General features: G+C 31.8%; 1 pseudogene across 1 annotated transcript; it reads right to left on the reverse strand.

The window, feature by feature from the left end:
* Positions 1–6,313: 6,313 nt before the first annotated feature.
* LOC120071426 (putative xyloglucan 6-xylosyltransferase 5 pseudogene) lies at positions 6,314–8,617 on the reverse strand (annotated as a pseudogene). The gene has a single exon (XR_016527797.1). The product of XR_016527797.1 is annotated as a putative xyloglucan 6-xylosyltransferase 5 pseudogene (transcript).
* Between the last annotated feature and the right edge of the window lie 16,211 nt (positions 8,618–24,828).

Below are 24,828 nucleotides of genomic sequence, written 5' to 3' on the forward strand. Positions count from 1 at the left end.
GGAAACCCGTCCCCATGGGAAAATTGGACATCTCTAGATAGGACATAATTCTTAGGTACAATCAGATTTAATACTTTTTATTTATCAATCAGACTGCGCTATTTCATTACAAATTTGGATGTGGTGCCTATTTGTCAATACAGATGCAAAACACGAGTAAACAATACCAAAAGTAATCAAATAAGGTCCACTTTTTCTATTCCCATTGATCTATTATGTTTTCAGTGTGGTAAACGTGGCCAAAATGGATTGCAACCTTGTAATAAAATAAACAAATAGGTAATTAAATCTAAATTACTTATTATATATTATATTTAGGGGTGGTCGACTCATCAACATGAGTTGAGTCGAGTTGGTATGATATACCAACTTAATGTTTGGCCAACCAACTTTAAATGTTGGTATATTTTACTAACTCACCCAAACTCTATCTTCTTCCAATGTTTTAAACGGCTTCACCTACGGCCACTTATGGCGACTATTTGTCACACTTCGGGAACTAACTCCAGGCGATGACAAGCACCTATGATGACAACTCCAGTGACCAACTCCAAGCTCCGACAACCACCTCTGATGACAAACTCCGACGACCAATTCTAGGCTCCAACAACCTCCTCTGATGACAACTCTGACGACCCATTTCGTCTACCACCTTTACGCGACCAACTCCAACGACCAATTTCAGGCTCTAGCAACCACCTTTAATGACACATCCGGTAACCCAACTCTGACGACCATCTTCGTGTGACCAACTTCGATGACCAATTTCAGGCTCCGACAACCACCTCTGACAACAAACTCCAACGACCAAGTTTGAAAACCACCTTCAATTATAGACTCTAATGAAAATCACATTCGATGATCAACTTTGATAACCACCTTCGAGTGAGCAACCTCGACGACCAACTTTGGACTTCGACAACTATTTCTAATGACAAATTTAGGCAACCAACTCCCATACCACTTTCATGCGACCAACTTCAAGCTTTGACAACCATCTCTGACTATAAATTCCAACGAAAATTTGACAACCACTTCTGAGTGTTATAAGACTGGTGACCACTAAATTATGTTGTAGGGTTATTGATTATGTAAATAACAGTGTTTTGTCAACATTGAGTGCAATATTTATACGTAGAAATTTGTAAAATATACTGTATTTAATTGAATTCACATATCAAATGAGTGTTAAGAATATTTGGAAAAGTATGTATGTAGTTGAAGTATATAAGATATATTTAAAAAAAAAAAAACACAAAATGGATACTTTTTTCTTGGAAATTTTCTAGCAAAAATTAGTGAAAAATAGATATTTGTTATTTATTGATTCTCCAAATTTGGAATAATTGAAAGTAAAATTGTTGAATAAATGTGGTGGCATTTCATTTACTACTAAGATGATAAGGGATATTAAATTAAAAAAAAACATGACAGAGCAAAAGTATGGAGCAACAATAGGAAGAAGAATAAAAAGAATAAGTTAATGGTGAAACTCATTGAGAAAAATTAGGAATCATAAGTTTTAATTTATCTTTGATTTATCGTTTTATTTATCCATATTTCTACAAGAAATATAGTGAATCGATTGTTATTCATTAAAAAAAGAAAAAAGAAAAAAGAAAAAAGAAAAAAGGAAAGAAAGAAAGAAAGAAAAGCTTTCAATGAGAAAAAAAAATTACCACCCGTACTTCATTCAAACAAAGATAGATATAATTATTAACTAAAAAAGTTTCAAGATGAAAATAGTAACAATAAAAGTAGATTATTTAGAGTTCAACAAATTGTACGATAAACCCAAGCATATGAACTAAATTATGCAAACCCCAAACATAGACATATAAACTCAAACCAACTAACTATGTACCCCAAACGACATGTAAACTCCACAGACATATGAATTTCATATATCTTATCTCAACTCAACACCTCACACAACCTTTTATAGTTACAATATGGAGAGTGGAAAGATTTAAACATTTTACTTTTTGATCGAAGACATATACCAAAATCAATTTAGTTATAATGAAGGTCCCTTAATCAAGCATGGATTAATTTCAATTTGACAAACTAATATCAACTAAACTAACCAATTTTCTACCATTTTATTCTACATAATTTATGTGGTTTATTAGCTAAATAATATTTTTAAAAAAATATCTCGCAGGACAAAAGGAAACAATAATGGGAAAGGATTTTTTTTAAAAAATAATATTATTTTAACAACTAATGACAAAAATAAGACAGTTTTTTTTTTCTTTTTTTTTTTTATTTACAAATATGGAGTTGCTAAATCGTAAATGAGTACACGATTTCAAAAAAAAAAAAACATGTACTGAATCTATATGTATCTAAATGAATAAGATAACATAAATATATTTGGAGAGAGAAATTACAAATAAGTCCAAAAAAAAAAAAAACAAGTCTATTTTTGTAAGCACGTGAGCCTATGCTAAAGTAAAAGTTAATTGCTATATATAATGATAAATTAGCCAACATGTATATAACATAATCATAACTCAAAGCTCAGTGGCATTAGGGCCTCTTTTGATTATCATCTAATTCATCCTTTCTAAAAAAAACTCAAACATCATTATTACAATTATGTTTAAAAAGAAAAATCAGGCAAGTTGTGCTTTTATTAAAAATTATAGATCAAATACAATTATGAATATAAACACTAAATTTATAATTTAACATGTAAAGGAGAATGAGTGATTATATTTTGTTGTCAAGTAAATCTAACTAGATAAAAATTAATTTGAACTTAATTAAGTCCAAAAATCTTTATGCGGTAACCACTTAGACTAATTAAGAGTCTCCATATATGTACTTATCTTTTAGATGATTATAGTCGATATACGATATACTTCTGACATTATTGTAATAAGAAAAACCTATAAATAGAAGAATACGTCGTAATGAAATATGTTAACACTATCCATATTCGACAATCGATGCTACTTTGATAAGATCTTGACTTAGGCATTTGTATCCGGCATAACACTACATTGATACAAGATTTTGTAGTCAATCGTCATATGATCTACTTTGAGTAGCCGATCCAACATGTGTTTGCTCAAATTCATCATCCAAACTGCATTTAATTATTTAAACTCCTCACCTTCTCCAATAATTTTTTTTTTTTTAAAAAAAACTCTCCAATAGGACAACAGTCCTTTTTTCCTTTTCTTTTTTCTTTTCTTTCCTTTTTTCTGTTGAGTTTTATTTATTTATAGTTGAATAAAATTCTTATAAATAGTATCTACTACTTGAACTAATTATAAGGAGTTTATAAAATTAATTTTACTTTTATATCATAAAAACTAAATTCCAACTTTCTCAAAATTATAGGGATTAAATTTACAATTTAACTGAATTTTAACTAAGCTAAATCGTACAAAATATATATTGATGAAATGAAATACATTTCAATTATATTTCTAGACTTTTAAAAAAATTATTTTAGTCACTTTAACTTTGATGTCCAAAAAACACAATGAGAAACTTCTCTTAAAAATATAAAAATTGATATGACAAGTTATGCGTAAAAATTAAAATGCATACATAAAATTCATTTGCAAACATCATTCGTGTAAATTACATGAATATGTAAATATTAATTATGTAAATGATGTTATAAATGATATGTACAATATTTTTTAATTAAAATAAAATGTAACATGAGTATAGTTTAACTGATATAGTGCTTGTAATATCAAACTAAGTGAAAATATTGAATTACTTCCCTCTTCATATATTTTTTTTTATTGAAACTTGGAAATTATTTGCAGAAGACACACGTGAGGTTAGATAGAACACTTCAACTATAATTAAAATAACTTTCTAAAAAAAAAAGTTTCAACAACCAATTACGTATATTTTAAAAAAAAATTCAAAAATAAAAAAATAAAGAAAACTATTTATACAAAATAACAAACTTTCAATCTTCTTTGATAGGAGCTGATAGAAGTATATCAATGTCTATCAATGATAGAAACGGATAAAAGTCTTTTACTGATAGATGCTAATAGAAGTCCATTAATGTATACTAGTATTTTTTTTTGCTATTTATGTAAATAGTTTGACATTTTTTCTACAGGTGAAAAATTCCCTATATTTTATTAGTACATTTGAGTCATATTTCATTTTAGTCCATGTAATTTCAATTATTCAATTTTAGTCTCTATACTTTTCACAATCTTAGATTTAACAATCTTAGATTTAGTCCTTGTACCTACAAGGAATTTTAAATTTAATCCTCCAAAAGTTAAGTTTTATAAAAATCAGTAGGTGAATATATTTTCACAAAATTATGAACAAAATGTTAGTAGGGACTTTTTGTATTGGTTGTGCACAAAGATTAAGATTAGGCATTTAAAAATACATAATAAAAGATAAGATTATTTTCTTTCTTGGCATAATTCAACTATCATCAATCAATTTCCAAATCTTTTGAATAAAACATAACGACGAAAATGATAAACAAAAAGCAAGAATATAAAAAGTAGTAAAGAAATAAGAAGAAAGGTTTGTTTTGTTTCAAAGAAACGTAGTTGCCGCCTAATATGCCTTCGGTTGGCAGAGCGGGCAGCAGCGGGGTCCGGAGGGAAGCCACATCACTGATGCCGCCGAAACCTGCCCCTTGGGATTCCATTATATGCTATCTTTCTCATCCACATTCAGCCAAATGTTATAATAAACAAGCTGCTAATGCCAATTGGGATATGACTTGCCGCCCCAAATGCCTACGCCCTTACCCTATCATATCAGCTTTCCTCTATCAATATCTCATACTCAGGCCTTTCTCCAGTTGCAGCCTAGGCTTTGTTTGACATTTCAAAAGCTTGTATTTCAATGTTATATCAAAATGTGTTCCAAATGGGGTTGAGACGTACCAATCCCACACGTACTTCACTAGATAATACATCTACCACCTTAGCTAAAGTTGAAAGTTCGATCACTTGTCACCTAATCCTACTGTCGAGGGAAAATAAATAAGTGAACGGGCCACACCATGCAGGAGAGTTTTATGCTCCATCTTCCCACTTTTAGGCTATGGATTTTGTTCCCTGTATTTTTCTAGATATATGGATATGATCTGAACTTTGGATTTTGTTCACATTGAGGTAATGGATACTCTATTTCAATCACCTTGATAGATACTGTGTAAAGCAGGCTAAAAAATAATGTAGGACTTCTGCAGATATTCTTTTGAGTGTGGGTGAGCTTACTTTGGCAGATGATTTTGTGACACAAAGATTGTGTTTGGTAGTTGGAAACTAAAGGAAATTTGTGTTTGATCTAAGTTCTGGCTCAAAAATATTGTTGATTTTGATCCTAAGTTTTTTCCATTTTTGTTTAGTGAGAAAACTTGACTTTCATTGCAAAAGGATGCAAGAATACACGGGATAAAAAAAACCAACGAAAAGAAGTCGAACTACATGAATGGACTGTAGTAAAGAGAAATAAGACCAAACGAATATAAAACATCAAAAAACCAACAAACCCTTAACGCACAATAACCTTGTTCCACAGTTCTCTAAAACACAGACAAATGCAATCCCGGGTCTTTTAGCTGAGGAACTGCAAGCCTTGAAAAATTGACATATACAACACGTCAGATATCCAGTTTTTTCCCACAAGAAAGTGCAGAAGGTCCAGCACTAGTGGTTTCGGTTGGTTTGAAACATACCCTCCTTAGAAAGGATTCACCAGAGATGCTGTTTTATCCTATGAAAGCCAAGGTTAATTGCAAAGTGAATCTTCTGTTATCATATCCAAGTTCTGCACTAGGATTCAGGGGGGAAATTTTCTCGCATCTCATCCAAAACCAATCATCAAATTGGATTTCCAGAATTCACACCAATGTACTAGCTAAGATTTACAACCATAGTAACCAAACTTGTGCCAGGGTCCATCATTTAGATCAAACATTGCAAAACCATATACAAAGATTGCAGTTCCCCAATATCAGAAATCAATGGGAAGAACAAAAATTTCATATCCAACATCATTCTCGTAGGAACCTAAGACCTTAGAACATGTTTGAGAGTGATTTTGTAAGGGTTAAAGTCACTTTAGTCATGTTCGAAATCACTATGAAACATGCCTTTAATCAATCAAAAGCAATCTTAGTACGTTCATAAGTGATTTTAACCATTTCAAAATAACTCTAAACATACTCTAAATAGTAGCTACAAATCCATATCCTTACATCATTACTAGGTAATAGTTAAACAAAGTATCAGCTATTAGAACTTCAACTATCAAAGCCATACGATTCTTTCTTGGGAATTATAATATGCTGACCAGCTTTTCTCAGTAATATCAAAGTTCTGACCTAGATTTGAATGCATAATATTGATATCAATATGATCAAGTCTAAATACATAGCAAGAATAGTAACGTTTCAACTCCTCAAAAAAAGATCAAACGTAAAAAAAAGAACAGTGAAGAGAGGGAAATAAAGTACCTATACTCATTACTGAAACACTGTCTTTTTAAGTTAATGAAAGAATTATACTCTATCCTCCTCAAAAGCAGTATCAGAACGACAAGAGAAGAAAGACGCACTTGGGTATGAACTGTTACCAGCCTTTATCTGCCACGAATTGATGTATAACACCATCACCTACAGGTAAATCACACAAGGAGGTGATTTGCTCACTTGGTGGGAGGAGCATTGCTTCGATGCAGAACATGCCGCCGAATATCATTTTGATCAACTGACTCCAATGGAGTGGCTGTCTCATTCCTGATCCGCTTAATCTTGGGGCTCAAAAGGCCCCTATGGCGAAAGCCATACAGCTTGAGAACTTGATTGTCAGCAAAATTGAAAGCCCTCTCCATGCTACTCAAACACCTTTCAACAGGATAGTCTCCGTAGCTACCACAAGGTTTGCAACCGACAAAATGTGTCACGAATGGCCACCTTTCATCGCCCAATCCAGGGTGATACTTCTCAATCATTTCCTCATACCTATCGACTAATCCAGCCCAGTAACCATGCAAATAGTATGAATTTTCAAGAAACACCTTATCCATCCATTGATCTTTCTGAGAAAGCAATAAATATATCAAAGCTGACTGATCATCAGCCTCAAATGCTGGCCTTCCCTTCAAGTTTGCAGTCAAGATCTTCCCAGCCTCTTCTCTAATAGGACCCTTTGGTCCCATTGGAGCCCAAGCATCCAGCAAATCCAAAGACCACTGACAATTCCTAAACAAAAAGCTTCCTGTATTGAGTGCAATCCAGGACTTTTGGTTGAACATCAAATCAGGGTACCCGTGAACGACCAAATTATAGTTATCATATTTTTCCAGAGGAATCTCAAACACCATATCAGTAAATAATGCATCGCTGTCCATCCACCAAATCCACTCAACTTCAGGATGGGACAGCATCAATCGCCGGATCAACGGCAACTTGGCCCAATACCCAGCAAGTTCCTTATCTAAATGAGCCAAATTGTACACGATTTCAATCCCGTGAAGCCTGCAATAGTCAATCTTATTCTTGATTGCTTTCAACAAATAATGATCCCCAATTGGGTTGTCGCAGGGTTTTGGGGGAGAACCAGTAACAAGCAAGATCCTAGCTCTTTTATTAACAAAATTAGGAAATTCCGGGTTCTGATCGAGCCAAACCTTTCGTTCCTGATTCCAGTTCGCAATCTTAGGTCCTAGCGTGTAAGTGACATTAGGGTTGATTTGGGTCTCGGCAAGATCATCCGGGTCGTTGGGGTCGCCGTCAGATCGAATCTCAGCGAGGATCCGGTTGGTTTCTTCGATGATATTCTGGTTTACAGCGTCAGCCTCAGAGCTACCAAGGTTGCCGATACCGATGGTGCCACGAAGAACAAGGATGGTGACGAAACCACAGAGTATGGTGATCTTGATATTATTGAAAGTCTTCTGGATCTGACGGCCACGGGGAATTCCGGGGAAGGAACGGTTTCTCCTGCCGTTGGCGGTGGCAGCAGTGGTGGGTAAACTATTTCCTCCACTGCCGGTTCTCTTCTGAGCTGAGATATTGTCTAGTCCCATGTTTCTTCTCCCTTTTCTCTCTACAAAGTTTCAACACTGGTATACAAAAAAGATGTAAATAGTCACTTCTTCTTTCTCTACCCTCTTACAAGGATTTGGAGCTAATGGGTGATGAGGGAAATGGGTTATTTCCCTCTATCCAACAGCTCTCTCCACCTTTCTTCCTCCCACCTTCAATTCAATAATGTCAGCAAGATCGGAGATCGAAGAGATGGAGCCCAAAATGGGAAGAAACTGAAAAACAAACAACCATGGAGGGAGAAGAATAGAGCAGTAATGGTATTGGATATAGACTAATGGCTAATGATGGTCAATTCATTGGGGTAATGGTTGAGGAACAGCTAAGAAAGGAAGAAGAGAGTTATCTCAGCAAACAGCACCGACTGTCTCTGGATTGAAGGCCCTTCTTTGAATGATTCGATGTTTAATGTTATGGAAAAAAATGGAAAAAATAAAGTTAAAAATAAAGGATTTTGTGTAAGTATCATGTGCATTTGTCTGATTTGTATTGGATCCATTGTTTGTAATAATTATTGGGATTTTTTTCTTTTTTTAATTTAGGAAAAATTTCTACCCTGCCAGGATATCCATTTTTTCCCATATATTATTTACAATATATATATATATTTATATATATATTTTTTGCTATTTTAGCTTTAATTATACTTCCAAACGTCAAATTAGTTCAGTACTTTCTATTAATCTTACCATTACTTTTTATCGTTAGTTGGTGGCTCATTATTATTCTTTAAATGATTTTTTTCGGACAATATTCTTTAAATAAAAATTACTATTATTAGTTTATAAAGTCATATAAAAAAATTTATTAGACTTGTTTCATTTTAACTTAAAGTATGGATTATGTATGTAGTTTAGTATTTTATCACATTGAGTTATTTTATTAGTTTAAGTTTGATCTATTTAATTAAGGTTTTAGATTCCTAATTGAGTATGGACTTAATAGATAGAAGTTCATTCCTAGTTAATTAGGGTTTAATGAAAACCTAATTGAACTATTTGTTAGCATAATTACTTTAGATCTATATTGAATAGATAAACCTTATGATCATTCATGCCAAATTGTCAAGAATAAATAACATATTGGATTCCATTGAGATTGATGATAGCTTCATGATGACGATGACTTTAAGATACTATAGTCTTTCTCAACAAAAATTCTGAATGTCCTTAGTGGGATCTCTCTCTAGATGAGATTCAAGAAAAATTGAGTGCTTATTGTTTTGGTATATCGTGGACCATAGCCTTAACGTCTCTTTATATACTAGTTCAATTATGTTACTATTAAACCCTAATTAACTAGGAATGAACTTCTATCCATTACGTCCATACTCAATTAGGAATCTAGGGCCTTAATTAATTAGATTAAATAATATGGCTCGATCTAATCAAATAATCCAATATGATAAATTATTAATCCACATACATAACTCATACTTTAATTAAACGTATTATTATTATTGAAGTACGTCTAACAGTCTCCCATTTGGAGTATATCTATGTACCTAATATAATTAAATCACATAAACCTTAAGCGCGTATAAACAAGTTATTTCAATAATAGAATTCCCTTTTAGTCCAATCTGGTCAATCTCCTGTATTAACACAAAATCAAGGCAAGTTTCGTCACTACCCTTGTAACTAAGCATTCCTTGATCACCAATTCCAATACATTCAATGACAGATCAAGAATGGATGGATAGCATGGAAACTACATGCAAAGTAATCTAGATTATGCCTATTTCCAATTGGTCAAAATTCCTTAGTGAGATCATTATTAAAAACTTTATGCTAAACCACTGTTGCTAAACCACATACATGATAAAAACAAGTTCAGATAATCAGGCATAAACCATCAATTTTATTCTATATAGAAAATAAACAAAATAAAGTCAAAGAACATCCTTGATAACAAACTCCCACTAAACCATAGAATCAGAAAAGTGAATAACACCCATATGAACAACATACTCATGAAAAACTTTAGGTGGTAAACCTTTAGTCAATGGATCTGCCACCATAGAGTTTGTTTCTATGTGTTCTATCAAAATTTGACCATTATGAACTCTTTCTTTAACAACCAAAAATTTCACGTCCCATGCTTTGACTTTGTATCGTTTCTGTTGTTATTGGAATATGTCACTGCCGATTTATTGTCACAAAATAATTTTAGTGATCTTTCTATGCCAACCACTATCCGCAAGCCCAGTGACAAAATTTCGCAACCATATTCCATGATTGGACGCCTTATAACATGCTATAAACTCCGCAACCATGGTAGAAGAAGCCATAAGTGTTTGTTTAACACTTTTCTAAGATACAACTCCTCCAGCCAATATGAAGTTATAGCCTGAAGTGGATCACAAAGTGTCCTGACATCCAACATAATTGGAATCAGAATACCCAATAATCTTTAATACTTATGATCTTCGATAAGTGAACATATAATCTTTTGTTCTTTGTAAATACCTCATAACCCGTTTGGCTGTTTTCCAATGATCCATCACTGGGTTGCTTAAATATCTGCCTAACACTCCAACTATAAACGCAAGATCTAGATGCGTACATACTTGAGCGTACATTAGACTTTCAACAACCGATGCATAGGGAATCTTCTACATCTCCTTAGTCTTGAGTATGGTCTTGGGGCATTGACCTAAATGAAATTTATCACCTTTAGCGACTGGGGTATCTCCTGGTGCACAATCTTTCATGCAAATCTACCCAAAATCTTTTCAATGTAGTTCTTTTGTGACTATCTCATAATACCTTGAGAACGATCTCGTAGTATTTCAATTCCTAATACAAAAGAAACATCACCAAGATCCTTCATCTCAAAATTCTTTTTGAGAAATCTCTTAATTATTGGGTTTTATGTTCTAAAACTCGTGATTTCTAAACAATAAACTCATTCTGTAAATCGATAAAGTTGTTATTGAATATATGAATTGTTTATTTCGCTTTAGAAATAAATCCAATAAACTAAAAGCTCCATGACTATTATATGAGTACTTGAACTTTATGTAGAGATATAAAAATGGATCATGTTTGAGTAAATAGTCACAATGATCTATAGTATACAAATAAGGTTGGATGCCTTATTCTAGTAACACTATTGGATGCGGTTCACTCGGTAGTTGTTACAAGGAGTTGTAAAGTGCTACAAACGAAGTGATCCTGATCCGTTCATGTGGTGACATGAGAAGTGGGGGCATCCTATGCAATGAGTTTGTATAAGATTATACCAAGAAATAAGTCACTCTTACTTTATAACGCTGTTTACTGTCTAAGACTGAATATTTCATAGCGATGACCTAGGTAACTTAATCCTGAGCTAACTATGAACTCCTTTTATTCGGGATTATCCTTAGATTTGCATAGGTGAGGGTTGGCTCAACAACGCCGACTCAATAAGCCTCCCATTTCAGGGGTAAGACTAGGTAGATACCTAGGGACACAGGGTGCAAGAAGAAATTCATTCCTATCCACTTTTAGAGATAGTAGAGAGGTTGTTCCCTTGTTGGCTTCGGATCTTGAACAAGGGTCCTTACCCTCTCATTGGTCTGAGAGAGGTTCTGTTTGTTGATTGGATCATAAACAAATTGTTCATTAGAGGATCAGTAGAACTTAAGGAACAAGATGTAATCTTGGGGGTAAACAACATTTTGACCTAACTGTTATTATGAACAACCTGTGAAGGGTTAACTTATTAATTATGGTTATATCAAGTAGAAAAAATATATCTACAGTGACGAGAGTGCAACTACTGGGCTTTAGTGGAGTGACCCGGTAGTTAACAAATGAGGGTTAATTCGTTGTAAAGAATTTAGCCAATTAATCTTGGATCGTTGGAGTCCATGATCTGTAGGCTCATTAGGTCCCCTACTAACTCACAAATGGATTAGCCTTAGAATAGCGTGATAAGTTGATTTGAAACGTTCAAATTCGAATCAAGGGAATTAATAATTATATGTGATATAATTACACATTTAATTTTGAAATTAAACGTAATTAGTGAATCAATTAATATATAAATATGATTTAAATATTAATTTCATGAATAGGGATTCATGGTGATGGATTTGATGAAAAATTAATTTAATATCTTATATAAAATCAATAGAATTAATTAAATTGTTTAATTAATTATTAATTATTAATTTTATTCGAAAAATTGATAAATGAATTAGTTTTTGTAAAATTAATAAAATTTAATTTTAATTAAAGAATTAAAATTAGAAAAAAAAAATGATTTTGAAAATCAATTCAAAATTTTTTTAGAAAAAGAATATTGAAAAATGGGAAAATCCAAATGTGAGATTTTCTCACTTTCAAGCAAGAAGGTTAGTCACCTTCTTATACATAATTCCACTTCCAAATTCAAGGAGTAGCTGGAATCACTTGAAGTAATCAATTTGCATAAGAGTCATATAATAAAACCACTTTTGATTGAATGAAAAAGCTGAGACAATTGCTGAATTGCTGAGTTTTTTAAGGTTGAAGAAGTTGTTATTCAACAAGCTGAAAAACTAGAAAACCTTTCCTCCAATTCCTTAAATTCAAGCATGTTTTGAGTCTTACAACTCAATCTAAGGCTCCTAGAGAATAGTAGGGAAGATCTAGTAGTGGTCCACAACAAGAATTGGAGAAGATTGCAACCGCATTTCGAGTTTGAAGAGGATCTTCAAAGGTATGTAATGAAACCCTCTTGATACCCCATGAACATGCTTATTTTAATGTCAAAATTGAGGAATTAGAATGCTTAATGATCCTATTTTCTTCCGTTGCATGTTTATATAAACCAACAAGATTGACTTACTCCCACTGAACTTGTGATATACATAATCTTCCACTGTAGTCACCTCAAAACCAAAGGAGGTTATCACTTCATGGAATTTGTGATAACATTAACGAAAGACTTGCTTGAGACCGTAGATGAATTTCTTCAATTTACACAACATTGACTTTGAATTATCAGACACAAAGTTTTCTGGTTGCACCATATAAACCTTCTCGTCAATTTTTAGATCATCTGGTGTAGTTCTAAATCAAAGAAAGCTATCGGTGCCATGATTACCTTGAAAGAGTATTTTGATGAAACTGGAGAAAAGTCTCTTTGTAATCAATGTCTTTCTTTTGAGTAACACCTTTTGCAATAAGACGAGCCTTGTATCTTTTGATATTACCATGTGAATCCCTTTTGGTTTTAGATATCTCTTTACAACCTATGGGTTTCATTCCTGATGACAATTCAACAAGTTCCCAAACATCATTGTCTTTCATGGATTTTATTTTCTCTTCCATAGCACTTATCCATTTTTGAGAGCTAGAATTTGAGCTTGTCGAAAGTTGATTGGATTATTTTCCATTACACCAACATCATCTTGATGTTCTTAAAGAAATATAATATAATCATCTGAAATTGCACTTCTTCTTTCTCTAGTGGATCTCCTTAGTGGCACTTCTTGAAGTTGTTGAGTTCGAACTTCGGGTTCAACAACAGGAACTTCAATGTTATCTTGTTATATAATTGGCTCAATAATGAAGTAAGAAATTTGAGCATGAACATCATTTATAACCACATTAGAAAAAGAAACTAATTCCTCTTCAAAGACAACTTTTCTTATGTTATCTTACCCCCCAAACACAACATCCTCAAGGAATCTAGCATTTTTCATCCCAACCAATGATCTAGAAGTGGGATCACAAACTTGAAACTCCGAGAGCACTCATAATACCCAATAAAATAGCATCTAAATAGTTATTGAGTCCAATTTTCTTTTGTTAGGCATGTAAGGCGTAGTCTTAGCTGGACAACTCCAGATGTGAAAATGTGTAATACTAGGCTTTTTTCCTGCCTACAACTTATAAGGGGTTTTAGCTACTGCTTTACTAAGTACCCTATTAAGGATATATACTGCAGTCTTTAGTGCCCCACCCCAAGGGATTTTGGTAAAGAAGAATGACTAATCATACTTTTTACAATATCCTGAAGTGTTCTATTTCACCTTTCTGCCACACCATTCATGCTGGGTTTTCTTGACATAATGTATTGCAGAACGATTCCACATTCCTCTAGATATTTGGCAAAGGGTCCTAGACGTTGTTCACCTGATCCATCATATCTACCATAGTATTCATCACCACGATCAGATTTGATAGCCTTGATTTTCTTTGACTTCAACTTTGAAAGACTTGAAAACGTCCAAAGTTTGAGACTTCTCAAGAATTAAATATAGGTACCCATATCTTGAATAGTCTTCTATGAACGAAATAAAATATTGTTGCTCATTCCAAGAAACCGTAGGGAATGGATCACAAATGTTTGTATGTATTAGTTTTAAGACATCTGAGCATCTGTTGACACCTAATTTTCTTATGTTTGTTTGTTTTCCCTTAATACATTCCACACAAACGTCAAAGTTATTTAAATCAAGGGAATCGAGAATTCCATCTGACACAAGTATTTAAATTATCTGTTTAGAGATGTGACCTAAATGCTTGTGCCATAACATAGCGAAATTCTAAATTAAATTTATGCTTTGTACCACATGAATTAGATAATAGGATTTTGTTAAATAAAGCAAAAGAATCAAACATATATGGATTATCAATTAGAGAATCGGTCAAATAAGCTTGGAATCTTGAAAAAGACTAACTTATTATTTCCAAAGAAACAAGAAAAACCAAATTTGTCCAAACTGGAAATAGAAATTAATTTTTCTCTAAATGATGATACAATAAAAGTCTTATTCAAATCCCAATAACAACCAATTTTTAAATGTAATCTAAAATTTCCAATAACTTCAACTAGAAAATTTTTGCTATCGCCTACATAGATGGTGGCCGGCTTTCTAGGCAACCCTACATTGGTATACTTATGTGAATAGTAGCACCAGAATCTACCTACCAAATATTTGTAAGTATAGAAGTTAAATTAACATCAAAACAAACAAAAGCAAGAAGTTTACTCTTCTTTACACGTCATTTGGCATATTTGGGACAATATTTCTTGAAGTGACATTCATTTTTGTAGAAAAAACAAAGATTTTCAGTAGCCTGTTTCTTTCTCTTATTCTACTGAGATGTCTATAGCACTTGTAGATTTTTTTTTCTTCTTATCACAAGAGTCAGTTGCCAAATGAGCACTTTTTGTCATTTCTCTTTTAATCTTATCTTCTTCTTGTACATATTGTGAGATAAACTCATTAATACTCCTTTTGAGTATTATAACTTATCTTAAACCAAGTGAATTGTGCAAGAAGAGAGATAAGACCATATGTACGAGTAAATTTTCATTTATTCCGACATCAAGTGCCTTTAATTTACCTGCGAAATTGAACATTTCCATGATGTATATGATGTACTCCCTTATGTTCCCATTACCCTTATACATCATGGAAGTTAAAGAAGTAAAAAAAAAAACTACTTGCTTCCTCTTTTTCATTTTTAACAAAATATTTCTCAATTTAAGAAGTAATTTATTGGCATTTTCACTTTTCGTGATAGAGTCCCGAAAAGACTCTGAAATGGAGTGCCTAATAATCATCAGACACATGTGATTTGATGGTTTCCACTTCTCTATATTATAAGCATTCAACTGTCAGTAGAAGTAGGTTTATCGGTCCTTAATGCAAGGTCCAAATCCATACACCCAAGAAGTATCTCTAGGCTTTCCTTCCAAATCTTAGTTGAATTGAACTCAGATTTCCAGATATTTGAGTAAGACCAATTGAGACAATAAATATCAAAACATATACTCACAATTAAAATATTTCAAAATAATTTCACATATGTGGTGAGCCCTTTTAACAAGATACCTACAACAACATTGATGTCCAGCCTTTAGACAAAAACACAAACTCCAAATGATACTTTTAATGCATAATCAAAGTACCGACAATAAACTCTCTAAAAAAAATAGCCTTTCTTTGGACCGACTATTTTTCACACGTGCAATTCTTATAATTTTCACATGCTCATTACCACATGCATACCCACAATTTGGCCAAATACTTATCTTCTTTTGATCCAGTAATTATCCGTATAAATCTATGAATATGCACATATTATATTTTAGAATTAAATTAATCTAGATAATAAATGCTACTTTGGTAACATAATATTTTGACCAATCTAGTCTAAAATATAAGACACGATAATATAACAAGATTATTGTAAAGAAATGATGGAAAAATAACACCAAATAAATCTTTACCAAAATTCACCCAATAATTGCATACACATAATACAATTAAAGCAACATAAACATGTGATATGTGAATATCACCAAATATCATTAATCAAATTTAAATTTAAAGCCACCAAAATACCAATAAAATTTAAATTTAAACCACAACATGGTCAATTAATCTTGAATCCATAACATGATGAATTAAATTTAACTTAAATTCATAAGTAATCAAAATTAAACTGGATTCACAAGATTATCAATCAAATAGAACTTAGATGCACATAATTATCAATCAATTCCAAATTAAATAGGAATTATGACATGATTGATCAAATCCGATCGATTAATTCTTGACAAACATAAGATTTACAATCAATTGAAAAAAAAAAATCGAATTGAACATTAATTAGCTCATAAATTATAATTTCCTTACTTTTCCATTGTGATCTCATTGTTAAAAGAAAAAACAAAAAAAATCTATCCTCAGTCCATCCTCTGATATATATATATATATGAAGTTGTGTACTGAATTCATCTGACTGCAAGAAACTAAGCCTACATCTAGCGGGACTTACGACTGCAGTATTGATATGGTGTTCTACCGGCGAGACTTTCAGTTGCAGTCATGTAATATGCCCAATATGTGCATATACCTTTTTTTTTTTTTATAAAAAGGGTTCTTTTATTTCTTTAATCCACTTTTTTTAAAAAAACCAAAATTGAATCAAATCCCAATGGAAAACAAACGTAAACCAATAATTTAATATGAAAATCATGCTTTGATACCCCTTGTTAGCATAATTACCTTATATCTATATTTAATAGATAAACCTAGGATCATTCATGTCAAATTGTCAAGAATAAATAACATAACGGATTCCATTGAGATTGATGATAGTTTCAAGATGACGATTACTTTAAGATAACTATAGTCTTTCTCAACCAAAACTCCGAATCTGGGTGTTTATTGTTTTGGTATATTGGGGACCATAACCCTAAGATCTCTCAATTAAGTTCCTATTAAATCCTAATTAATTAGGAATAAGCTTCTACTCACCCATTAAGACTATACTCAATTAGGAATCTAGAGTCTTAATTAATTAGATCACATAATATGATCTAATCTAATAAAATAATCCAATTTGATAAATTATTAATCCACATACATAATTCATACTTTAATTAAACATGTTATTATTATTTAAATACGTCTAACACTATTATATTAGGACTATGATCCTCAATATATCAAAACAATACACATCCCGTCTCTATAATCCCATCTAAAGAGAGACTCCACTATATTAGTTATAGGGAGTTTTGGTTAAGTCGAAGATAATAACCACCTTGTAGTTACCATCAATCTTGCAATGAAATTTGATATGCTATTTATTTTGACAATTTAACATAAATGATTGTAGGGGTAAATCTTTTTAATATAGATTATAAAAAATTTTATCCAACAAAATTAACTTACACGTTTAAACTAAGGTTAATTTTAAGATTTATGTTAAAATTTAACATTTGAATTAAAGAACAATAACATGAGTGAAATTGAGATTTAAAGTATAGAAATCAAAAGAAAATTTTAGCTTTATTTATTTTTCAACATGTAAATGTAAGGTAGAGATTCAAACCACTAAATTTATGGTCAAATAAGTTCAATTGACTTATATATATATATAAACCTTTAATCGAATTTTTATTTTAAATTTGTTTCAAAAAGAGTATACATTATTTTATGCCATTGAGCAATTATAAAACATATTTTCAATGGTAGTGTAAAGGACTTGTTTATTCTTCTTTTTGTTAAAATTAGTAAATTCGGGGAGATTTTTATATATGTAGTTAATTAGTTTGGATTTAATTTGAAAAAGACAAAATGTTCGTTTGGAAATGAATATAATATTTTTTTTGTTGCTACCAAATTTTATTACAAAAATTCTAAAGTCTTGCCTCTAAATGACTAGTATATATCATATTCTAAAGATCCATTTGGATTGACGAAAAAAAGGTTTTTCAAAATGCTTATTAAAGTATGTTTGAAAAACTATTTTAAGTGGTTGTCAAACACTTTAATTTCCTTTAAAATGACTTATTTTTTAATTTAAAAACTTGAAAATATATTCCAAACTATTCTAAAGGATCAAATCTCCCTTTTCCTTCGCATCTTAAATAAAAAAAAAAAAGAAGAAAGAAATTTTAATTTTTCTAAAATTTTTGTTTTCTTGTTTTCTTTTTGTATTTTTAATGTTGATGAAATAATTTTTTTTAGTTTAAATAAAAAAAGGTAAATGACAACTATACTTTACTCACTCCAATTGCCTTCTATTTTTTCTTTTTTCCTCTGGCTTCTCCGGACAATATTGTTTTTTAAAAAGAAAAATTTGCAAGGATTTGGAAGGGTTTCAGAAATGGTATGGTTCGAAGATTTTGGAGGGAAAAAAGTGTGAACTAAAGAATATAATATTTTATGATTTATAATATATATATACAGATATATATATATATATATATATATATATATATATAATATATATATATATATATATATATATATCAATTTTTTTTTGAAAAAAATGAAAGAAATGAAAAAACATATTAGATTTTTAATTTTTGTTTTTTTTGTTAAATATCAATTTATACTCCGAATTTTGGGATTGTATCAATTTAAACTCTAAATTAATAACGGTATCAATTTAAATTTCAACAAAAAAATTAATTTAAACCCTGAACTTTTGTAAGTATATAAGTCTAGAATTTAAATTGATATACCTAGGAAAGTTCAAAGTTTAAATTGTTACAATTATTAGTTTAAGTTTAAATTGATACAACATCTAAAATTCAATATTTAAATTAATTGATATAATTATTAGTTTAAGGTTTAAATGGATATAACTCAAAAGTCCAAGGACATAAATTGATTTTTTTTTTTTTTTTTAGAGAGTTTATACTATCAACATCACATTAGAATTTTGATTCTTTAAAAGAAGAAGAAGAAGAAGATGTTCCAACCAATCCAAGCATATAATAGGTAACAGGATTTCCACTCATTAGTAAAGATCTGAAGCATTCGACAAGAAGGATGCAAATAATTTATTCGCCACTCTCGAGAACTTCAATTCCAGTAGGGAAGGAGATAGGAAGAACAACATAAGGTCTGATATAATCCGGCTATGGTAAAAAGGCATTGATCGTCCACGACATTGAGGACATCGACACTATTACGGATGAAGAGAGTCAACAGCCAGATCAGTGCCATTGTACAGCTGATGTGGGAGGTCCTCTGTCCTACATCGAAATCCCTTCTAAATGCTATTTCTGTTATTTCCTTTTCCCTATTTTGTGAAGAAGGAGAGCAAGAAATAATACACATCATAGAGAGAAATCTTCTCAAATTCATCTATGTTTCCTCATCCTTTAAAATGTATTTTGGTATCAGAGCCAGACGATGGCCAATACTGAATCATCATCTTCTTTTGCTATTCTGCCTCATCTGACCACCTCCGGAAACATGACTGGACTATCATTAAACCAGCTCCTCAACCAGGTCACATCCATCCAGATGGATCGATCAAATTTTCTCTTATGGAAAAATCTCGCTTGGCCTATTCTTAAGAATTACAAGCTCGAAGAGTATCTGACTGGTGAAAAACCATGCCCTAATCTTTTTATCACAAAAAATGTGAATGGCAAAGAAAACCCAACAACACCTATGATCACAGAGCAACAACCCAACCCAGATTATGAAGCTTGGGTTGCTGTTGGGGTGGCTCTACAACTCCATGTCTCCAAAGATTGCAAGGCTTCCAAACCTCTAAAGACCTGTGGAAAGCTGCTCAAGAATTAGTAGGTGTTCAGTCCATGCGGGAAGTCCAATCTCTACTAATGATCTTGTGTCACAGGTTCTATCAGGACTCGATGAGGTATATAACCTGATTGTTGTGACCATTCAAGGGAGAAGTGTAACAATCCGACCCCTTAAGACTTAAGTTAGGCCGTTACTAAACACATGCATGCATGGAACTTAAAACGACACTTTGTTATGGTAAAATAAATGCTAATTAAATAAGGTAAATTTAAAAGACTTTGCATTTAATTTCAAATATTAAAAACAACAGTAGGGTACCCATAAATCATAAATGATAATAAATAAATCTGGAAGCGATTCTAAATAGTAAGTTTTAAACATCAACACTGAAAACTAAGAAAAACGTGAAAAGAAGTTTAAATCTCATGAGCGGAAGCATAAAATTGGTCCCAATGGCTCGTTCACAAATTTCGCTTGTCATTCGCCGGCGCGTCAACATGAGAAAGGGTGAGTATAAAATACTCAGTAAATAACCCACTACTGGGGTCAGACTAGGCATCTATGTCCTTTAGATGCCTACCTCTGGTGGAACATATAAACTGCTCTAGTCCTCATGGGACACATACATACATGAAAAACTTATTATTTCTATCATACTGTAGTTAAGTATGCCCACTATCTCTAGTAAGTCCCGTAGGACCCACAACCTCTGGTGAATCTCGAAGAAAGCACAATCTCTTACATACGCATGGTTATGCATACACCTCTTTCATGTACACATAACCCACTTATGTGTATCTTTTTCGTACACATGGTTACATATACCTCTTTCGTATACACATAACCCACTGAATGTGTATCTCATTCGTACACATGGTTATGTATACACCTTTTTCGTATACACATAACCCACTGAGTATGTACCTCTTTCGTACACCCCAGATCCTCTATATAAATGTAGGGATGCGTACCTCTTTCGTACACATGGTTATGCATACACCTCTTCCGTATACACATAACCCACTAAGTATGCACCTCTTTCGTACACCCCATATCCTCTCTATAAATGTAGGGATGCGTACCTCTTTCGTACACATAGTTATGTATATACCTCTTTTGTATACACATAACCCACTGAGTATGGACCTCTTTTGTACACCTCAGTGCCCTCTAGATATGTATCACTTTCATACACACCAGCCCTAGTACATCTCTTTCATGTACTAGCGCCCTTGGACGTGCATCACTTTCATGCAGTCACATAGTCTGGAAAGGAGAAGATATTGCATCTAACTTCATACTACGTATAACGTTCACATAATCATGAATTCTCTAAAATCTCCTGATCAAGGTCTTGATCATATTAATTAACCTCAACATACGTAACTAATCTAGTATTAATAGATCCACTCTAGTACATCACTTTCATGCACTAACTCATGTAAACAATTAAACATTTGAAATTTCATAATACATCATATAGCTTACACACTTTCATAATAAATCACATAAATAAGCACATCAACAAAATGCTCCAATTTTTACCTAACTACATTCCCGTAGTAGTGCTGCTTAACTCATAATTTAGGGTCATGCTCAATCGTCCTTTTAATATATCTCATAAAATTCTAAATCATACTCATACATTAACATGTTTCAGACATATTATCACATGCTCATATACTTTTCTAAACAGTCCATTAAATCTCAGAACAGTCAAAATTATCCTGGTAAGTAGTCTTACAATCCTCAACATAAATCATAAATTTATCAACACAAAGACGGTTCCAGTAGTAAGGTTACTTACCTCAACTTAAAAAAAAACGCAAAACAAAATCTCCTTAAAACTTCTTTAGCATACTTGAATCAACCTTGTGGCTTGGTCCAAGACAAATTCCAATACTCAATTTAATTAGCCAATCTGATTATGAATTAAATCCAAAATCAATAACTTAATTTTCCCACTATTACTCTCAATCCAAAAGAATAACCATCCAACAATTTACAAAACTTACCTTTTCTGCAAAACAAAATGGTATCTAGCTTGATGGTCAATGCCTCAAAACTTTCAAACCTTGAATCTAAGTTTCAAACCAAAGAGAGGTTACTAATTTAACCCAAAATCAAAGGGTGAACTTTATCTCCCAAATTATAAGGAAAAAATAAGTCTTACCCAAGGTTTTCCTCAAAATTCTGGCAAAGATCGGGACAATGGCAGCCTACGGCGTGTTGACTTGTGGCTACCATAGATAGGTAGCGTGTGTTGCTGTCGAACGATATAAATTGTTTAGGCTAGCAGCTGGTAGTGAAGGTCTTGCATGAGGAGGGTTTGCGAGAGTGGAAGAGAAGGGGAAATTCTAGTTTACAGATTTTATTCAGCAGCGATTACGAACAAACTAGAGCTTCAGACAACGATCCAACTGTTCAAAATGAAACTCTATATGTCTCACATAGGCTAATCAAATTTCAGCACGATCCAACGATTCAAATTCTGGCAATCGACAATTTTGTGAAAGTTGTTGAAGAATCGAATTGCTTTCTCCCTAATTTTTGACCTCTTTTCACTCCCATTTAATTTCGAAAAAAATCTCAATTCTTTTATTTTTTTCTTCCAAATTTTGAAAAGATAAATAAATTATTTTATCACAATATCTCTAAAATCTACAAAGATTCTATTAAATTTAGAAATCAATTAACTTTTCAAATTATCTTAAGCTTCAAAAACCAAAATTAAAGGCATAAGATCCATCAGTTTGATACAAATTAAATCCTTCCAAATATTTAAATCAATTCAAAACCACATGAAATTAATTATCTATTTTTATTATTTATTATTATTTTTTTAAGTTGGCCCTAAAATCCAAAATCAAAGAGAAACAAGATTCAATATTTTCAAGATAATCAATTCGAATATCTAATCAATTAAATTCATTTTAACCTTTCAATTATTTTAATTTAACCCCAATTTCCAAATGAAAGGGAAATTTAAACTCAATAATTTTAGATAATTAACTTAAATTTTCCTGAAATTCGGGATGTTACAAGAAGTGGAGTACGATGGTCTGATATATAGTCAGATCTTCTTTCATACGGAAAATGCTTGGAATATCAGCTAGCTATCAAGTCTGGATGTTTGGTCTATCCTTATCTTCCACTCTTGTATCTGTCAATATGGTGCAAGGAAATTTTCAAAGTAGACAAAATAAGTATCACTACTACAAATTTAGCCTTTGTTGATGGGCAAAAAAGGTTAAGAAAACCAACATCAAGACAACTTGCCCTGGTAAAAAAAAATGTCACCAAAAACCCTTTCTTGACGTTTTGGCCATCAAGAAAGGGTACTTTGACCTTTTTTGCCAATCAACTATATGGAAAAAAAATGTCAAGAAAAACACTTTTGTTGATATGCTTTGAACGTCAAAGTAAGATAATATCGACATTTTTTGTCCATGATCTATTTTTTAAGAATGCCAAGAAAACCCTTTTTATTGACATGTTTTGAATGTCAAGAAAATTCTTTTATCGATGGTTTTTAAGCGTTAACTATACACTTTTGTTAACTTTTTTTACCCGTTAATTATATCAAATTGAAAAAAAAAAAAAAAAAAGGGTCATTGAGATCTTTAATATGCAACCTGTAATTGATTCAAAACAAGCTTTTAATATGAAATTTGCATTTATACTCATGGTACCTAACTTGCGCTTTATAAACAAACAATAAAATGTACTATATCACTTACATAAAGTTTTAGTAGTACAACTACAAACCAACAACTTCAAACAACTTCAAAAAAACAACTTTACATAACTTCACTCAACATCCGCAAACCCACCAACTATACACAACTCCAAATATTCAATACCACATATCTAAATTCATATCATCAGACCATCTCATTAAAACATGTAACATATATAATAAACTTACTATCCAATGAATTAACCGAGTATTTTTCAATAATAAACCAGTAAAACAATGTTTTTACAAACAACCGATATCTAAAAATAAGATCATATAATACCTAACCCTACCAAAATTGACATCATATCTCATATTGTAAACTCATAGCACTAAACTATTGATGCATCATATAATAAAGATTCATCAAATGTAACGTCCTATAAAGTCACAGTACTCAACCCTCACAACATCTAATTCCAATTAAATGTAAGATGTTTGTTTCGTCAACTGCAAATAAATAAATAAATATATTTATTAACAAAATTGTACCAAGTGTAAACATTATAAGTAAAGAAGATAGTCTATGAAAAGGTATACCACTTCTGTAATTATTTTGCTCATGTGTTTTACTATGTCGCATATGAACTTCATAATATAGTACACACACTCCGTACTACCTGGTTGTTGAGCACACTATATGTACGAAGTGAGATATGGTCATCACTACTAGATTTCATCAGTAATTATCATGCAATGAAAATAAATATTATTAACAACTAAAAACATAAATAGGTAATAAGAAAATTTTATCATAAAACTAAAATATCATATTTGTTGAACTATAAAAAATATGTAAGTAAAAATTTCATGTCATCTAGAGTTGGCCTTGTCATTGTTGGGATAAACACTATATTCTTCATATCAATTATCCCATTCTTGTGTGAATCTAATAGAATACTAATTAACTAGCAACAACAATAATAATCAAGTAAGGACACAAGTAATTTTAACGTGAAAACCCCCCTCAATGTGAGGAGTAACAAACCACGGACCGAAGTTAAAATCTCCACTATAATC

Source organism: Benincasa hispida, chromosome 2 (assembly GCF_027475165.1).
Source record: "Benincasa hispida cultivar pf3 chromosome 2, pf3_genome.v1.1, whole genome shotgun sequence".
NCBI lineage: Eukaryota > Viridiplantae > Streptophyta > Magnoliopsida > Cucurbitales > Cucurbitaceae > Benincasa > Benincasa hispida.